This window comes from Muntiacus reevesi, chromosome 2 (assembly GCF_963930625.1).
Source record: "Muntiacus reevesi chromosome 2, mMunRee1.1, whole genome shotgun sequence".
Classification (NCBI taxonomy): domain Eukaryota; kingdom Metazoa; phylum Chordata; class Mammalia; order Artiodactyla; family Cervidae; genus Muntiacus; species Muntiacus reevesi.
In genome coordinates this window covers 8,315,836-8,332,928 of record NC_089250.1, presented here as the reverse complement: position 1 = coordinate 8,332,928, position 17,093 = coordinate 8,315,836, and the positions used below count along the sequence as shown (strand labels likewise).

At 39.0% G+C, this 17,093-nt stretch overlaps 1 protein-coding gene across 1 annotated transcript in view; it reads right to left on the bottom strand.

Annotated features, from left to right (window-relative positions):
* MACROD2 (mono-ADP ribosylhydrolase 2) overlaps positions 1–17,093 on the bottom strand; it is a 2,149,518-nt gene that overhangs the window by 902,274 nt on the left and 1,230,151 nt on the right. The gene's annotated exons all lie outside the window — the stretch shown is intronic.

Below are 17,093 nucleotides of genomic sequence, written 5' to 3'. Positions count from 1 at the left end.
GTTAATCTGGATTATCAACTCATTCCACTGATGTGAATAACAAGAACTGATCAACTTTGATAAAAAAGATAAATTCAGTCTAATATCATTAGAATATTATAATGAAATGAAATTACTTGCTTTGGCTAATTAGTACCAGTTAATTTAAAAAACAGTAACAGGAATGAGAACACTTTACTAAAATATAGCTATGGAATAGTTAATGGTTTTAAATTGCATATGAAATTTAAACAGTGGAAAAGAAATCACAAAGAGAAAAATCTTTGTTGATTGTCTGTTAAATGTCAAGAGTATTATTTGATGTTGAGGAAATCCCCAAATGTTAATTTCAACTTTTAACAGCTTTAATCAGTATTTAAACCCTTGTTCAGATAATGCTGAAGATGATATCTTGTGATCAAAATAGGCAGAAATCTTATCAGTTAGTTGATGCAGATGTTTATTTCAGACATACTTGGTTTTAAAGTGAGAACTGCTATGATACAGAAAGACAAAATAGAGGGAGATTAGGTTGTATTTAGCATATGCTTGCACACACATGCGCACACATACACATACTGATGTTTTTGTGTGTAATAACAAGGATTGCAACATGATTGCAACATGATTTCCCAAAGCAGGTAAGTAAGATATGGGTTTAAAGTGAAAGTCGTTCAGTCGAGTCTGACTCTTTTTGTCCCCGTGGACTATACAGCCCATGGAATTCTCCAGGCCAGAATACTGGAGTGGGTAGCCTTTCCCTTCTCCAGGGGATCTTCCCATTCTAGGGATCGAACCCAGGTCTTCTGCATTGCAGGCAGATTTTTTACCAGCTGAGCCACAAGGGAAGCCCAAGAATACTGGAGTAAGTAGCCTATCCCTTCTCCAAATGATCTTCCCGATCCAGGAATCAAACCCTGCATTGCAGGTGAATTCTTAACCAACTGAGCTATCAGGGAAGCCCCTTGTACCTATATTTAAAGTTTTACCATGATTTTAATATGCAAACTGAGACCAACCTACCTTATAAGTGGACATGTAGTACAGGATACATCTTAGGTATCTCAGTTGCCAAAGAATTCTAGATAGTAGTCAAGAACTTTTAGAGATGAAAGGGACAATATGGAAAATTTAATCCACTTTTCCCTTGCTCAGTGGATCAGTAGGAGAAAGAATTATGCCCAAAGTCACAGTAGGGAGACACAGTGTCACACAGGCAATATGACTGTGAATAAACTTTTCTCAACACAACTGTTTGTTGAAAGAAACAGCACACATTTGTATATATAAAGTTTTCCATGCTTACCACGAATTCTATTACTTTAGCCTCATACTTTGTATACATGCAAATTCTCATTGGCTATCACTAGGCAAGAAACTACCCTAAAACTCGGCAACACATTTTTTTTCCATTTATTTTTATTAGTTGGAGGCTAATTACTTTACAATATTGTAGTGGTTTTTGCCATACATTGACATGATACACATTTTATCTTAACAAAAACTTAAAATCATCAAACAAAAACATTTTATCTTAACAAAAATCACCGCTTGATTATTTTTATGACTTTTTCGGATCAAAAATTCTGAAACAGCTCAGCTGGAGGGCCTGGCAGGCATGGAGCCTCGGTATAGTCACAGTTAAGCAGAAGCTAAGGCTGAGCGGGGGAGTCCCAGGGACTCACCATGGAGGCCGGTTTGGGTTTTCTCATGAAACCTCAGAACAGTCAGATTGCTCACAGGACAGCTCAGGGCTTCAAAACCACGTGCCAGAACTGGAAGCTGTGTTCTCTTTTCTATCTCAGTCTTGGGACTGACACAGCGTCACCATCACTGTACCCTGGTTGGTTACAGCTGTCACACAATTCCACCCATTTCAAGCAGATTGTGGACATGTTTTAACATGGACACAACGAAGGATGCCCCAGACACCTGGGGCTTTCTTTGGAGTTAGCAGGTTTATCAGATACGAAGTCTTGAGGTAGATGAATAAGATACCATAGGATATGATTATTTCCATAGCTGATATGATTATTTCCATGCAGCTGTGCATGAAAACAGTATGGGGGTCCTTCAGAAAAACTAAAAACAGAACTACCATATGATCCAACAATTATACTTCTGGGTATTTATTCAATGGAAAGAAAAACATCCCAAATAGATATCTGCCCCTCCATGTTCACTGCAGCACTATTTACAACAGCCCAGCTGGTAGCTCAGCTGGGAAAGAATCCGCCTGCGATGCAGGAGACCCCCGTTTGATTCCTGGGTCGGGAAGATCCCCTGAAGAAGGGACAGGCTGCCCACTCCAGTATTCTTGGGCTTCCCTGGTGGCTCAGACGGTAAAGAATCCACCTGCAATGCGAGAGACCTGGGTTCGATCGCTGGGTTTGGAAGACCCCCTGGAGGAAGGCAGAGCAACCCACTCCAGTATTCCTGCCTGGAGAATCCCCGCAGATGGAGGAGCCTGGCGGGCTACAGTCCATGGGGTTGCAAAGACTCGGACACAGCTGAGCAACCAAGTATGGCACAGTTCATTGATATAACCAAAGTTTCCAATGATGGAAACAGAGAAAATGGGCTATATACATAATACATACATACAATGGAGCACTATTCAACCAGCAAAATGAAGGAAGTTCTCCCATTCATGATAATATGGTTGGAACTTGAGGGCATTATGCTAAGTAAAATGCATCAGAGAGAGGAAAACAAATGCTGTACCATCTCACTTATATGTAGAATTAAAAAACAAACAAACAAAAAAACAAACAAGAAAAAAATCCAGCAATCTCATAGACACAGAGAACAGACTGGTGGTTGTCCGAGGCAGGAGACAGAAGGGAGGGCATGAAATGGATGAAGGAGATCAAAAGGTACAAACTTTCAGTGATAAAATAAACAGGATCTGGGAATATAATGCACAGTATGGTGACTGCCGTTGATAATACCATGTTGTACATTTGAAAGTTGCTGAAAGAGTAGATCTTGAAAGTTTTAATCAGAAAAAAGAAATCTATTTCCAGTATAAAGTTCTCAGACCTATTATTTTAATAAGTCAACTGCTGATTTAATTTAAAAAAATCAGAATTAGAGGAAGACTGAATATGAAATTAATATGCTTACTAATTGCAAATACAATCCAATTTGGAGCTCACAGTACAACTATGGCTCCTAGATAGAATTGCCTGGCCCAGCACAAATTTTGTTTTTTCCTCTGTCTCAAAATCTGGCAGGAACTTGTAGGCAAATGAGAGGGCAGGGATTACTGTTACAGAATCAGCATTATCTCTCCCTGTGAGTCATGAAAATAATGCTGTTTCTCTGAAATGTCTGGGTCTGCATTCCAGAGAGGAAGAGCAGTCTTGATGCACCTGAAGCCCTTTCTTACACAACTGAGGAAAGCCAAGAAAACAGCTATGTGATCTGTACATTTCATCAGCATTTCAACTACCTGGAAGAGGTATGGAAAATGAGGTGGCCAGCCCTTTCGTGCTTTATCTGACCAACCTGTGGCAAGACAAACGAGTCTGTTTCTGCTTATCTATTTCTGAAATCAATCAGCCTGTAAATCAGCACTTTTGTTTTGAAGCTATAACCACCACCTTGTGCTCCCCCACCTTGTTCCATCCTGGGAAATTAGCCTCAAGTCTATAGAAAAGGAGGGTAGGATGGAAGGCTTGCTGCGAAGGGGGTGCCAGAGGGAGCCTGCTTTCATTTCTAAATGTGTAAATTGAAAAATGTGCAGTTGGAATGCCAAATAAATATTGAAAGCAGTAGAATCATTTACTAAGATTCGATCAGACTTCTGCCTGATAAAACAAAGGCAGCAAAAACATTCGTGAAAAAATATTAGCATAATGAATTTTTGAAACAAATGAGGGGACCTATATAGGTTGCTCTCATCGTTTTCCATTTGAGAAGCAACTGTGCCACATTCAAACTGTTAATGAACAGTCAGACTAGAAGTAGAATCAATTACACGTTGCTTTCATTCACTCCATTCTTATATTCATAAGCATAATCGGCCCATCTAACCGACTGCATAATGATGCCATGCCCTGTCAGTCATATTCAAATTGCATGAATTTTAAGAAGAAAACCAATGCATGGGATTAAATTGATTTTCTTTTCTAGAGCTACAACCACAAAACCAAGCACTAAAAGTATTATTTGCAAATCTTATTGGCCAATTTATATGATAAGCACCACCAATCTATGACCCAAAACAGAGTACTTAAAGTTTGGTTAACGGGAAATTGAATTACTACCTGATAGCATTACAAAGTAAATGCTGCCTTTTCTTTCCATATAGGTCAATGCTTTTCATATACACATTTTCAAAGCTTGTTTTTATTATATTTCAAGAAACAAGCAATTGTCCATAAGATGTTCCTTTTCAACCTACAGCAGACATCAGTGAGATTGTATTTCAGCCGCAGCATGTTTTTAAGTTTGGATTATTCTCGTACACATTTCTTCAGGTACATGTTTGATTTCTTTCCATGTTCAGAAAGCCTAGTCATACAGCTTTGTGCATGGGTTTGGGATAAACTAGCACTGACAGTGCTGTTTTCTAGTCTATTTTCCTTTGAGTCTGTGAGTTGAGCTTGTTTTTGTTTGTTTTCCTGTTCTATGTTTTTAGTTACAAAGGACTTCCAGTTTACTTCTCTTAGCCTTCTTAGATGTCTGTGTCTAGGATTAAATATACAGTAGCTAAACACCATTTGCATTTTACAGCTGATTAGGACACAGAGAATACACTGTCAAAACTTGAACTAGTACACTCAATTCACTTTCAGGTTTGAATCCCATTTTTACATGGAGATAAGGTAGCATTGCCATGTTTAGGGCCTCTTGTGCTGACAATGTTTTCGTGCTTCATTGACTTCAAAGTTGTGAAGTTTTAAGCTTAAATTGTGAGGATCAAGTCTTAAAATAGTAGTTGAGCACTTTCTACCAGAATGTTATCCTTCAGATTAAAAAGAAGAAGGAAGGGGCAAAGCCCACGTAAAATTTGTTACCAGTTGTCCTTCTTCTGCCAAAGATTTATTTTAGGTCAGTCCTATTGATGGGACTGTGTCCTCTTTCAACCGGATACCTACACATAAGGGTCTATTTGCAATAATATAGATTGAATTTCTATAAAACGGATATCCTGTGGTCAGCCATTTATAGGATCTTTGAGATTCCACAGGATACTGGGGGCATCGGCATTACAATAGCGTTATTTCCAACAGAGAGGGGTCTCAGAGAGACTGTGGGAAGCTGAATTTTCTGCAAAATTCCAACGTTTCACCATCATTTTAGAATGAACCAAAAGAGAACACATCTTAGAAGGAAGCGAGTCAAATACATGGCATTTTTAATGCTTCAAAAGCAGGGGTTGAGAGGAGGTAGAAATCCACATAGACAATATGAGTTTTTCAAGGAAAATAATAAGGCCTTTGTTCCAGTTCAAGGGATGGGCAGCAATTTGCAGCTTTTTCAGAGAGAAGTAAAACCAGTGCTTTATTAAGACGCAAAGGGAAAGTGGGCTTTAAAAATTCTATGTAGTCAGTAAAAATAAATGAATGTCAGTCCCCACTGCAAGGGTAACTCCACAAACGTAGAATCTGGGCTGGGACTGTCAGAAGTCCAGAGAAGTGCCAGAGAAGTCAACTTGCTTGTACATCACCAACTTCCTTTACAGCCCCCTTGCCACCACATGTCTGGACAAGAAAGACTTTTTCGCCACCGTTCCCTCAGTCATTAATTCTATCCTTTATTCAGTGAATAAATTCATGAAGTGCCACGTACATAAGGTAACTAACTGCTTTATGCACTCACACCAAACAGCTTGTGAGCTTTTTCTGACTCCATATCTTTCCTGGTATTGAGAAAGCCTCTCAACTTTGCCTCTCAAAATCCTTCCCATCCCATGAAACTAAAAAAAAAAAAAAAAAAATTGACCTTCCTTGAAGATATAATCCATGAACACTACATGAGCTAAATTGAACTCATTTCTCCTCTTTTGGTCTCCAGTACCACTTGTATGTTTGACCATTTACCTGACTTTTAACATGAGCATTTCTGTATATCCATGACTAAGAAGATTCATTCAGTTAGAGCTCTTCAGTAACACAGCAAGCATTCTGCCGGAGGAGGCGGGTGATTTCCTCTCATCAGAGGCAATCAAACATGACTATGTATGCATCGAGTCCTAACTCGGATGCTATGACCCTGTGTTTCCTGGCTTCACATAGAAATTCTGCTTCCACTGCAGAAGACATGACCAATCTACACCTGAGTCTCCCACAAAGCCGAGAGTGCTATGGGAACCATTGCCTAATAGATAATTAGTGAATCTGTGAGTGGTTCAATAAAAGTTGGCCCAATGCAATCAATCTAATCAGAGATGATACACTGGATTAGAGGAAACAATGAGGTGGGATGGACAGTCTAGACTTGAGCAAGCAGTGGAATGCAGTTTGACTGGTTCAGATCATTCAACACAAATTTTTATAGAGCTGAGAATCTGTTTCTTCACAGAACAGCTCAGCAAAGCCTCATCAAAGATTTCCTAATAACTGAACTACAGACAATTAAAAAAAAAAAAAACACAATTCTAACACCATCACACTTTTTAATGAAAGCTAAAAGATTCTTCCCAAAGACTTCCAACAGGAAAAAAAAAATGTGTAGTGATTTTTTCTGCCTTTTTCTGCAAGAGATAATTAAATAAATGCATTTTTAAAAATGTGTCACTTCCCTCATCTGCATATGGTTCATTTTAGAATAAATTGGCTTTGTTCTAGAGATTGGTTTTGGCTCTCAAATCATAAAATGGAAAATTACAGACTCTCTACATGTCTTCTCAAAAACTTAATGGGATCACTTTTCACATTTCTTTAAAAAGTGGTGTTTGGGTATAATAAACCCACCTTTCCATCAAAATAAACCAGGTGTAACTGCTCCCTGAGCTCAATCCATTCATAAGACAGTGCTGGACTACAGATGCTCTATGCAGGGACAACCATGCTCTCTTCTAGACTGCACTCTCATGGTCCACTCATCCACACACGGCTCCACACCTCATTATGTAGAGGAGCGTTTGTATTTACAAAAGACAACTGAGGACAGAACAGTTTAAGAGGTTAACATCAATTCTCGACAGAGCCCTCAACTCCCCACTTGCATCCCTCACAAGCATCCTATCTACTTTTTGCCTATCAAAAAAGAAAGAAAGAAAGAAGCACATTGATTCTAAAAGAAAGAATACATGGAAATCTGTGTATAAAAAAGTCGCATTTTTCATGAGTTCCCTTGTACAAATTCAACGATATGAATAAGGGGTTAGGAGGGGTGAAAATGACAAAATGTTTAAACAGTAAGGACAATTTCACTAAACATTTCCACAATGAGTGTCTGCTCTAGTATGAATATGAACTTACATTGCTGGACTCCAGGAGATCAGTCTGTGTTTCCACCTACCTCTCAGATATGATTGGTTCTTTGTGCATAATAGAAGCAGTCTTCAAACTTTTTGGCTTCAGAACTCTATAAAGTCTTAAAAATAACTGAGCACCTGTGAGAACTTTTGTTTTGGTGGGCCATATCTATCATACGGGGCTTCCCTGGTGACTCAGTTGGTAAAGAATCTGCCTGCAATGCACAAGATGCAGGTTCAACCCCCTGATTTGGCAAGATCCCCTGGAGAAGCAAATGGCAACCTAATATCAGTATTCTGGCCTGGAAAATCCCATGAACCAAGGAGCCTGGCAGGCTATCGTCCATGGGGTCAAAAGAGTCAGGCATGACTTAGTGACTAAACCACCACCGTTGTATATCACACAAGAAAACAAAAGAACATATACAGTAAACCAGCAGGAAAATGATGCTATCACATGCCAGGTAACTTCTGGAAAACTGCACTGCATACTCAAGAGAGAAAGAGAGGGAAGATGCAAACAATTTCTGAATATTATCATGCACATGGTACTGATCTCACAAATCCCCTGAAAGAGGCATCCTTAAACCACACTTTGAGAATTGCTGCACTAGAATTTGTTGCTATGCAGACCTTGTAACTAAATATAAATATCGCCACTTCAATGGAAACTTGACACCATTAACTACTATACCTGGTTCTCAAGTTTGAAGAAGCAGTGATCTCTTTCAGTTCTACAGGGGAAACTAGATGTACTGGACTTGTGAAGAAATGATACTTCTCTGCTTCAACTTTTGTATGAGTTAAGGGATTTTAAAAGAGTAATCTTGCATGTGTGTGTATTAAGTTGCTTCAGTCATGTCCAACACTACATGACACTATGGACTGTAACCTGCCAGGTTCCCCTGTGCATGGGAGTCTCCAGGCAAGAAAACTGGGGAGGGTTGCCATATCCTCCTCCAGAGGGTCTTCCCAACCCAGGGATCAAACCCGAGTCTCTTAAGTCTCCTGCATTGGCAGGCAGGTTCTTTATCACTAGTGTCACCTAGGAAGCTCAAAAGAATAATTTTAACTGAATGCAAAACTGTCTTTTGGGTCTAAAATATCTCAGTATTTAGAACCTAATTTCTCTTCCCACTTCTGTGAGACAGTGATCATTTCTACTTGCCAACATCTTTAGAATAAAAAAGCTCTTGTTAAATCAGCAGTTTGCAAGGACTCAAGAAGTCTAAGATGATTTTGAACTGATTCTGATAGAGAATAAAATGGCAGACTCAGCTTTTTAAACACAAATTCTCCAAGACAACCCAGGATAAGTGAAGAGGGGTCCTTTAGGATCATGCATTCCCAAGAGAAGTCATGACCACGGTTTCCTTCCTCATACTTCCTTCATCATAGAATGAGTTGGAAGCTACCAAAGGGAAGGAAACCAGCTAACATTAAGCCAGATTGGGAGGAATGAGAAAGAGACAGACAATTCAAGAAACTTAAAGGTTCTGGCCAATTTTGATGATGGTTTCAAGGTGGATGGGAGAAAAGAGAGAAAGAGTTGAAATTCACCCTAAGTAACTTCACTCTGGGTGACTGATGGGATGATAGAAATGGCAAAATCAGAAGAGTAATTGAGACCCAAATTATTGCAGTGTTTGTAAGTTTTCTAGAAATCCATTCTTAACATAAAAATAAAATGCAGAAAGGGGACAAGGATAAGAGAAGGATGAGTAAGAGAAACGAAATGTGTACAGTTGAAGGTAACTAATTTTCCTTTATCAAAGTACATTTTTTTCCCTCCTTCCCAGCTTATTTTGGATCCGACATAGAATCACTCAAGGGAACAGAATATATCACTGAGCCTTTCAAGCATGATTCATTGTGAGGTTAAGATTCAAAGAGGTCAACATGTGCTTCTGCAAGATTATTTAGTGGAAGCTATTAATGTAAAACCACTCTAAGAAAACCAAGATAACTTTTCATAGTGATTTAGATGCTAACAATGAAATGTCTGCCTGGGAGCTTTGATAATTAAGTAATGAATGCCAGTCTTCAAAAGAAAGAAATACCTGTAAATGAATAAATAATATCTGGTGCTTGATTCTCTAGTAATATACTATTGTATAGGCCAATGAATAAACATTCCAATTTTTATTTGAAAATGGGTTCAAGCACAAGATGATATGATAATATGACTGAAGAGGTGCTCTGCTGAGAGAAGTAAGTGGAGTGGAAGAATGAGTAGTTTATTATGAATAAGACAGTATTGTAGAGAAATCTCTAAAGACCTCAGAAAAGGATGATCACTAGAATGTGACCATCACATAGTTATAATCGGATAGGATGATACCAAGAAAAAACAAGAAAACAAGTCTTCATATCCCAAAGGAAAATCCCACTCACTGACTAGGCAAACTTGGTCAAATTACTTTTCCTCTCTTCTCTGTAAAAAACAGAATAATATTTACTTTTCAACCTAATAATGGGGAATAAATTAGCTGTTATATGTGAAAGCATCCAGCACAGTACGTGGAATGTTGTAGGTGAACTCCAACCTCACTGATTATTATTAATACTTATAGCTAATTGTATTCACAGTGTATATAAGTAGCATAATAATAAGCTCTTTCATATTTAATCAATATTTCATCATTACACTCTCAAAATTCCTAACTATTCTTAGAAACTGATTATGTCAGAATTTATGTTTTACTGGCTTCTTTGCTTCTACTATTTCTTGGGCTCCTGGTTTTCTCTTTCTTAAACTTTTTCTCTCCCCCCAGATATTTGAGTAATTTTTTCAGAGATGATTTGTAGATGAGAATTTTCTAAGTCACTGGATTTTTCAAAAGTTTCTAGTTTGTTCTCATTTCTGAATGTTAGTTTTCCAGTATCTATGACCCTAAGTTCAAATTAATTTTTATCTCAGAATTTTGACAATTTTGCTTCATTTACTTCTACCATGAGAAAAATCAGTTTGATTTTTACACCTCCATAAGTAAGCTAGATTTCTTTTGCTCTCCAGAAGTTCTGTGAACTTCCAGTTTATACCCAGAATTCTGAATTCTGTCTAGGTTCTTCTAGGACAAGAATTCTTTTTTTCCATTTTAGTTATGAAGTCATTACTATTCTTTCCTTTTCTCCATTTGTTCTATAAGTCTTAATAGATGGGTTGCATATGTCTGAGAGTAAATCTCAATTGTTCTAACTTTCAAATATTTTATCTGCTGCACATTCTAGACTATTCCCCTGACCTATTCTTTGGATCAATGAGTTAATTGTCAGCTGTTTCCTTTCCATTACGCATTTCTTCATTTGAAACTTCTGTTCTTGTTTTAACTTCCAGGAATTTTTATTTCTCTTCTTGTTAGTACATCTTTTTTTAAGTAATACATACCTTATATATAGTTCTTTTATCTACCAACTCTTTTACTGGATATAAACCCTGCTGTCGTCCAGCCTAAAACTCTTCTAGCTAGCTCTTAGTGGATCTGAATTCACTTAATGTATGCCTTCATGTTTTTCTGTGATATTTCTAAAAAGTGAAAGTGTCAATTGCTCAGTCATGTCTGACTCTTTATGACCCCATGGACCGTAGCCCGCCAGCCTCCTCTGATCATGGGATTTCTCAGAAAGAATACTAGAGCAGGGTTCCATTTTCTTCTCCATGGGATCTTCCCAACCTAGGGATTGAACCTGGATCCCCTGCATCTCCTGTATCAGTAGGTGGATTCTTCAGCGCTGAGCCACCAGGGAAGCCTGGACCATACAAATTATATATATTTTCATCACATTTTTATTTCTAATGCAAATAAGTAATCCTTGTCAGGGCACCTGATATTCGTAATGCTGTAATTGCTGACTGAATTACATAAATAGACATTTTAACAAGGAATATACTTCTTAGGTAGCTAACAACAGAATTATAGAAATTGCTAATAACTCAGAGCTTTTTTTTTAATGATAAAGGTATGATTTTATTTACCCAACATGATAAAGCAGCATATGCTTCCAAATTGAAAATACATACACACACACACAGGAAAAAAAAAGGAGAAAAAATAGTGTTTTCATGACTCAAAACATATTTATCCACATCATTCTAGCTATTTCACAGTGCTTCTTTTAGAATTGATTACAACACTATTCCAAGTCAGACCTACTTTAGACCCATTTTTTATAAATATTATACATTTTAAATAAAAACAGATTACATGCTTGCCAGAAGAGAATAGTCAAATATGAAGAGTTGTTTTTAGATACCTAATCATCATGCATTAATTACAAATCCTATTTACACTTGTTAAACTAAAAGGGATATTTATTTTTACCCTAACTAGTAGATCTATATGCATTACACACTTTGCAGTCCAGAGATATTTAAAACAGAAACACATGAAGCAGCTAAATTATTTTCTAAAGCATCCTTGCTGTACAACATTTTGAATACACAGAAGACAATATCAGCAACATGTTCTGATAGGATTTTTAACAGTGTTACTGCTTATTTCATCCCAAAAGAGTAACGTCTTAGTTCTCTCTACTATAGTAAATGGACTGAAAGACACTGCCGTCTAAAAAAGACCCTATAGAACAACAAATTTAAACTTTTTAATGGAATCATCATTGACAATTTTATTGATGGAATAATACAAAAGGTTTCGTAGGATGGAACCAAATATCTTTTATTTCTTTGCCTTTCGATCTTCTCTTTAAACAGAGAAAAGCAGTCATAAATAACCCAGAGGTGCAACTGATTTATAAAATTTCATGAAGACAACTCTCTCCCCTTTCAAATATACACTAGGGGCTTAAGAATCCACCCACAGGGTAGGAATCTCTGGAATTCCCTTGGAGTCCTTACTGGGGTTCTAGAAGTCTCTGAAATGCCAAATCCTGCTGGAAACAAATGATGGCATTCATCTAAAGGGCTCAAGTCATTGCTATTCTGGACATGGCCAGAGGAGCCATATCTGGTCCTAGCCTGGGAGCTGGCATGAACACAAAAAGTTAAAGGAAAAAAAAAAACAAAAAAAAAGTTAAAGGAGAAATAAAAGGTTTTTCCTGCTGTTGAAAGGGAAAATTTCCCTTGGAATTTTCTTGAGATAGGAAGAGCAATCCCCTTCGCGGGACACAGCTGACTGTATTTGTAGCTTCCTATAAATCTGGCTTTATCATATGATTCCAGTGAAAGTTCTGTGGGCTCGTCAGATGTGGATGTGGGGTCTCTCACAAACCACTGACTTTTACTGAAATCTTCATTATTCTTTATGGCATGCACCTACCAACCTATTGGAATGCCTTCACTCAAGGAAAAAGGCTTAGAACCAGAAGAGCCCACACCCTGGACATACCCCAGTCTCTTCCACGCCAAGGCCTTGGCTCACCTTCACTTCTGTGGGTTTGATTTACCAAAAATTTTCCAATCCGGCGTGAACTCTGCCCATGTTAGAATTCTCAACTGGAAAGAAGAGGTCTCTGAAGGCATTTTTTTTGCCAAGAAAATCTCCCTGTAGACATTGCTTTTGGCTACAGCCATGCCCTTGCTGGGTACTCTCATTTAATCCTAGACACTTGCTATGTCAACAAGGCATCTCCCCATTTTGCACCTCCTAGATAGCTGGGACAGTGGTTCTCAAACGTGAAGTGCATCAGAAGCATCTGGGAGGGCTTGTACAGCCCAGGCTGCTGGGTAACACTCCCAGAGTCTCTGATTCAGTAGGGCAGGGGTGAGGAGGAGGTGGGAACCAAGAATTTGCATTTTTAGCAAGTCTCCTTGACCCTGGTGTTGCTGTCTGAGGAAACACATGGGTCTAGGAATCAATTATTAGTCTAAACTGATAATGGCAACCTGTAGTTCTCTAACCAAAATTCCACCCATGTCTTGCTACTTCAAGTTTTGACTTGCCACCCAAGGTTCTGATCTTGATTTTTGTCAAATGGATTTACCCAACCTCTGCGCCTTTAGCTATAACTTCTGGGTTATACACCGTGTTAGCAATCTTGCCCCATTAACCTGTATGGCTTTTCCTGACCTGCCATGCCCATGCCCATCTGTCACACACACGAATGACAATCTATACTTTGAGTAATAATCCCCAAACAAAAGTTTTCTTGTTCAATCTCTACTTTAGTTCTCATAAATTATATCAAAGAGCTACAAAGATAGGAGCATTTTGGACAAATATTATAGTACAAAGAGTTCATTTTGGATTGAATATCAACAGAGTATGAATAACAGAGGCACGGCTTGAAATTGTTTAAATTATAAGAAGAGCAAGGTGCATGGACACTGATAGAGAACAGGGCTTAAAGAAAGTGTGTTTCTGAAGCGAGTCGAAGAGCAAGCTGGCGAGGCTGAAGACGAAAAGCTAAATAAGTGATTTGACTTTAAATCAATTCAAGGAAGCGTACACAGAAGGATTAAGAAGTGGTTGGAAAGAAGATATATAAATGGCCGATAAATACACGGAAAGATCCTCATCATCCTTAGTCATTAAGGGAATGCACGTCAATACTGTAATGAGCTACAACTTCATACCTACCAGGATGGTTATCATCAAGTCAGACAACAAGAAGTATTAGTGAGTATGTGGACAAATGAGAATCATCATGCATTGGTAGTGGGAATGTAAATGTCTCTTTAGAAAGCAGATGATCCCTCAAAATGTTAGAAACAGAGTTATCACATGACCCAGTCAGTCCACTCCTAGGTATCTATCCAAAACAACTGAGAATGCATGTCCACACAAAAACTTATTCACAAATGTTCATAGCCGTATTGTTTATAACAGCTCCATTATAAATGAGGGCTTCTCCAATGGCTCAGCAGGTGAAGAATACACCTGTAATGCAGGAGACACAGGAGACACAGGTTTGATCCCTGGGTTGGGAGGATGCCCTGGAGGAGGAAATGACAACCCATTCCAGTATACTTGCCAGGAAAATCCCACTGACAGAGGAGCCTGGCGTGCTACAGTCCATAGAGTCGCAAAAAGTCAGACATTCCTGAAGTGAATGAGCACACTATAAATGTTTATCAATTAATGAATGAGCAACCAAATGCATACCTAAAGAATGAAATACTATTCAGCCATAAAAAGGAATGAAATATCGATATCTGCTACTTCACTGGATATTGAAAACATTATGCTAAGTGAAAGATGCCAGTCACAGTAGGCCATGCATTTTATGATCCCATTTATAGGAAAATATCCAAACTGCCAAAGATGAAAGTGGAGTGGGGGATGGAGAGTAACTAATGAGTACAGGGTTTCTTTGTAAGGTGATGAAAATGTTCTGAAATTAGGTAGTAATGGTGATGACTCTGAAACTCCATAAATATACCAAAATCATTGAATTATAAGCTTTAAAAAAAGAAACTCAAAAGAAAAGAAAAAGAAATAGTGTTGGAACATGCCAGGAAATTCAGGCATAGGGTAGGTAACACATATTTTGAAAAAGGCTGCATAACCTGAAATGGCTAATTAATTAATATAACTATGTCTATAATATGAAAAATCATGAAAAGCAATAATCTAAAATAAGACTCAGAAAATGGAGTTTGTCACCCCACAAAATCTGCCTGAAGGGGTGCTTATCATGCACCTGGGCAGGCTCAGGTTAAACATTCCAATTCGACTCCCATTGGACAGACCCTCTGTGATTTCTTCTCCTACCAACAATTGTCAAAATATAGATTAGGAGAGCTACTTGCCATGCAGAACTGCCTATGAATCTGAGGACCAAGAGCCACTTCTATTTTTCAAAAAGCCTGCCTGAATATGTCATTGCAAACTAGTCAATTGTTCTAGCACATAAAATGCATGTGAGGGTCACAAATAATAAGCAGTGGGAGATAAACTCTGCTTGGTATCACAGAAATTCAGTTCTCTATCAGGAGATCTAAAGTCTTTAGATATGGTTATATTATACAATCACGAGGCCTTATATGGACCCATCATACAAAGTATAATGTTTATTTTACAAATAAACCCTACAGAGAACCATCTTTTGATGAGAAGACTTCAGGTCAAACACTTGTAGGTGAAAGTCACCATCTTCTTAGGAACTTAAGAAGAACCCTTCCCATACCCTCCTATAAAGATTTTTAGAATCTGGATGTTTTGGTCCTAGGTTTGTTTGCCTTTGTCAATACATAAAAGTCAGAAGTTTTTATATGTGTTTATACATATACATGTATAGTCAGTCTCATGTACAGGTCAGAATATATAACCCTGTGATGTGTTTAAAGAAATGAGGAGTTCGGATAAATCTCCCTCCCCGCCTCTTCTCTAAGTCTATGTATAGCCTATCCTATGAAAAGAGGAGACAGGACTTTCAGAAACATTCAGATTGTACAAAGAAAATGGCAGCTATTCCTCATTGAATTCTCACCATGTGGCAACCACTGTTCTAAGTCTAAGTCTAAGACTATTTTAATGTTTCCATACCTTTGGTATTCACTAAGACCTAGTACTGGGAAAGATGATCCAGTTCTGGGTGAAAATGGAACAAATGTGCTAAGTTGCTTCAGTTGTGTCCAACTCTTTGCGACCCCATGGACTGTAACCCACCAGTTCCTCTGTCCATGGGATTCTCCAGGCAAGAACACTGGAGTGGGTTCCCATGCCTTCCTCTGCAGGAGCTTCCCAAACCAGGGGTCAAACCCCTGTCTCTTATGTCTCCTGCACTGGCCAATAGGTTCTTTATCATGAGCACCCCCTGGGAAGCCTCTTGTCAAGTGTAGCTTAAGAACCTGGGAATTGTACATAAATCACACAGAGGACTGAAAGGTGGGAGAAGAAGGCAGACATTGGGACCTGACATGCTGCTATTTACTGGGTTTTCTTTTGCTTCATATATCCTGTTGGGTGCTGGAGGAGCCAGGAACTCAGAATTGCCAACAAGGGGAATTTTAAGAAGTCCCAAGAATGGTCGGTATTTTCCATCCAGAAAAGCAGGAAAGGCCAACCTAGCAAGACAGAAAGGTTGTCCTACTCCAGACAAAACCAGACCTCCATCCTGTCCTTCTCAGTCAGGCCAGGTGAGCAGCCTTGATTCCCACCCTTGCACATCTATCATGAGCTGCTCCCCATCCAGGTGGTATCAGAGGGCGGTGAGCAGGAAGCCAGCTTTCATCCCTGAATGGTGGTTAAAGAAAAGAAAAAAGAAACCCTTTCCCACATAATGCTAGCACAAATCATATGGGTATCCTGGACTTTCACCCCCACTTGCCCCGGGATGGTGTCAGAGGATACAGTGAGGAAACAGGGAGCTTTCACTACAATTCTGTAGGCCCTCCACTGTGTCAGTGGAGGATGACTGGGAGCAGTAACAAGGGGATCCTCCTTCCCCAGCAAGGTGCTGTTACCTGAGGCACATTCAGCTCAGTTCAGTCGCTCAGTCGTGTCCGATTCTTTGTGACCCCATGAACCGCAGCACGCCAGGCCTCCCTGTCCATCATCAACCCCCGGAGTCCACCCAAACCCATGTCCATTGAGTCAGTGATGCCATCCAACCATCTCATCCTCTGTTGTCCGCTTCTCCGCCTGCCCTCAATCTTTCCCAGCATCAGGGTCTTTTCCAATGAGTCAGCTCTTTGCATCAGGTGGACAAAGTATTGGAGCTTCAGCTTCAACATCTGTTCTTCCAATGAACACCCAGGACTGCTCCCCTTTAGGATGGACTGGTT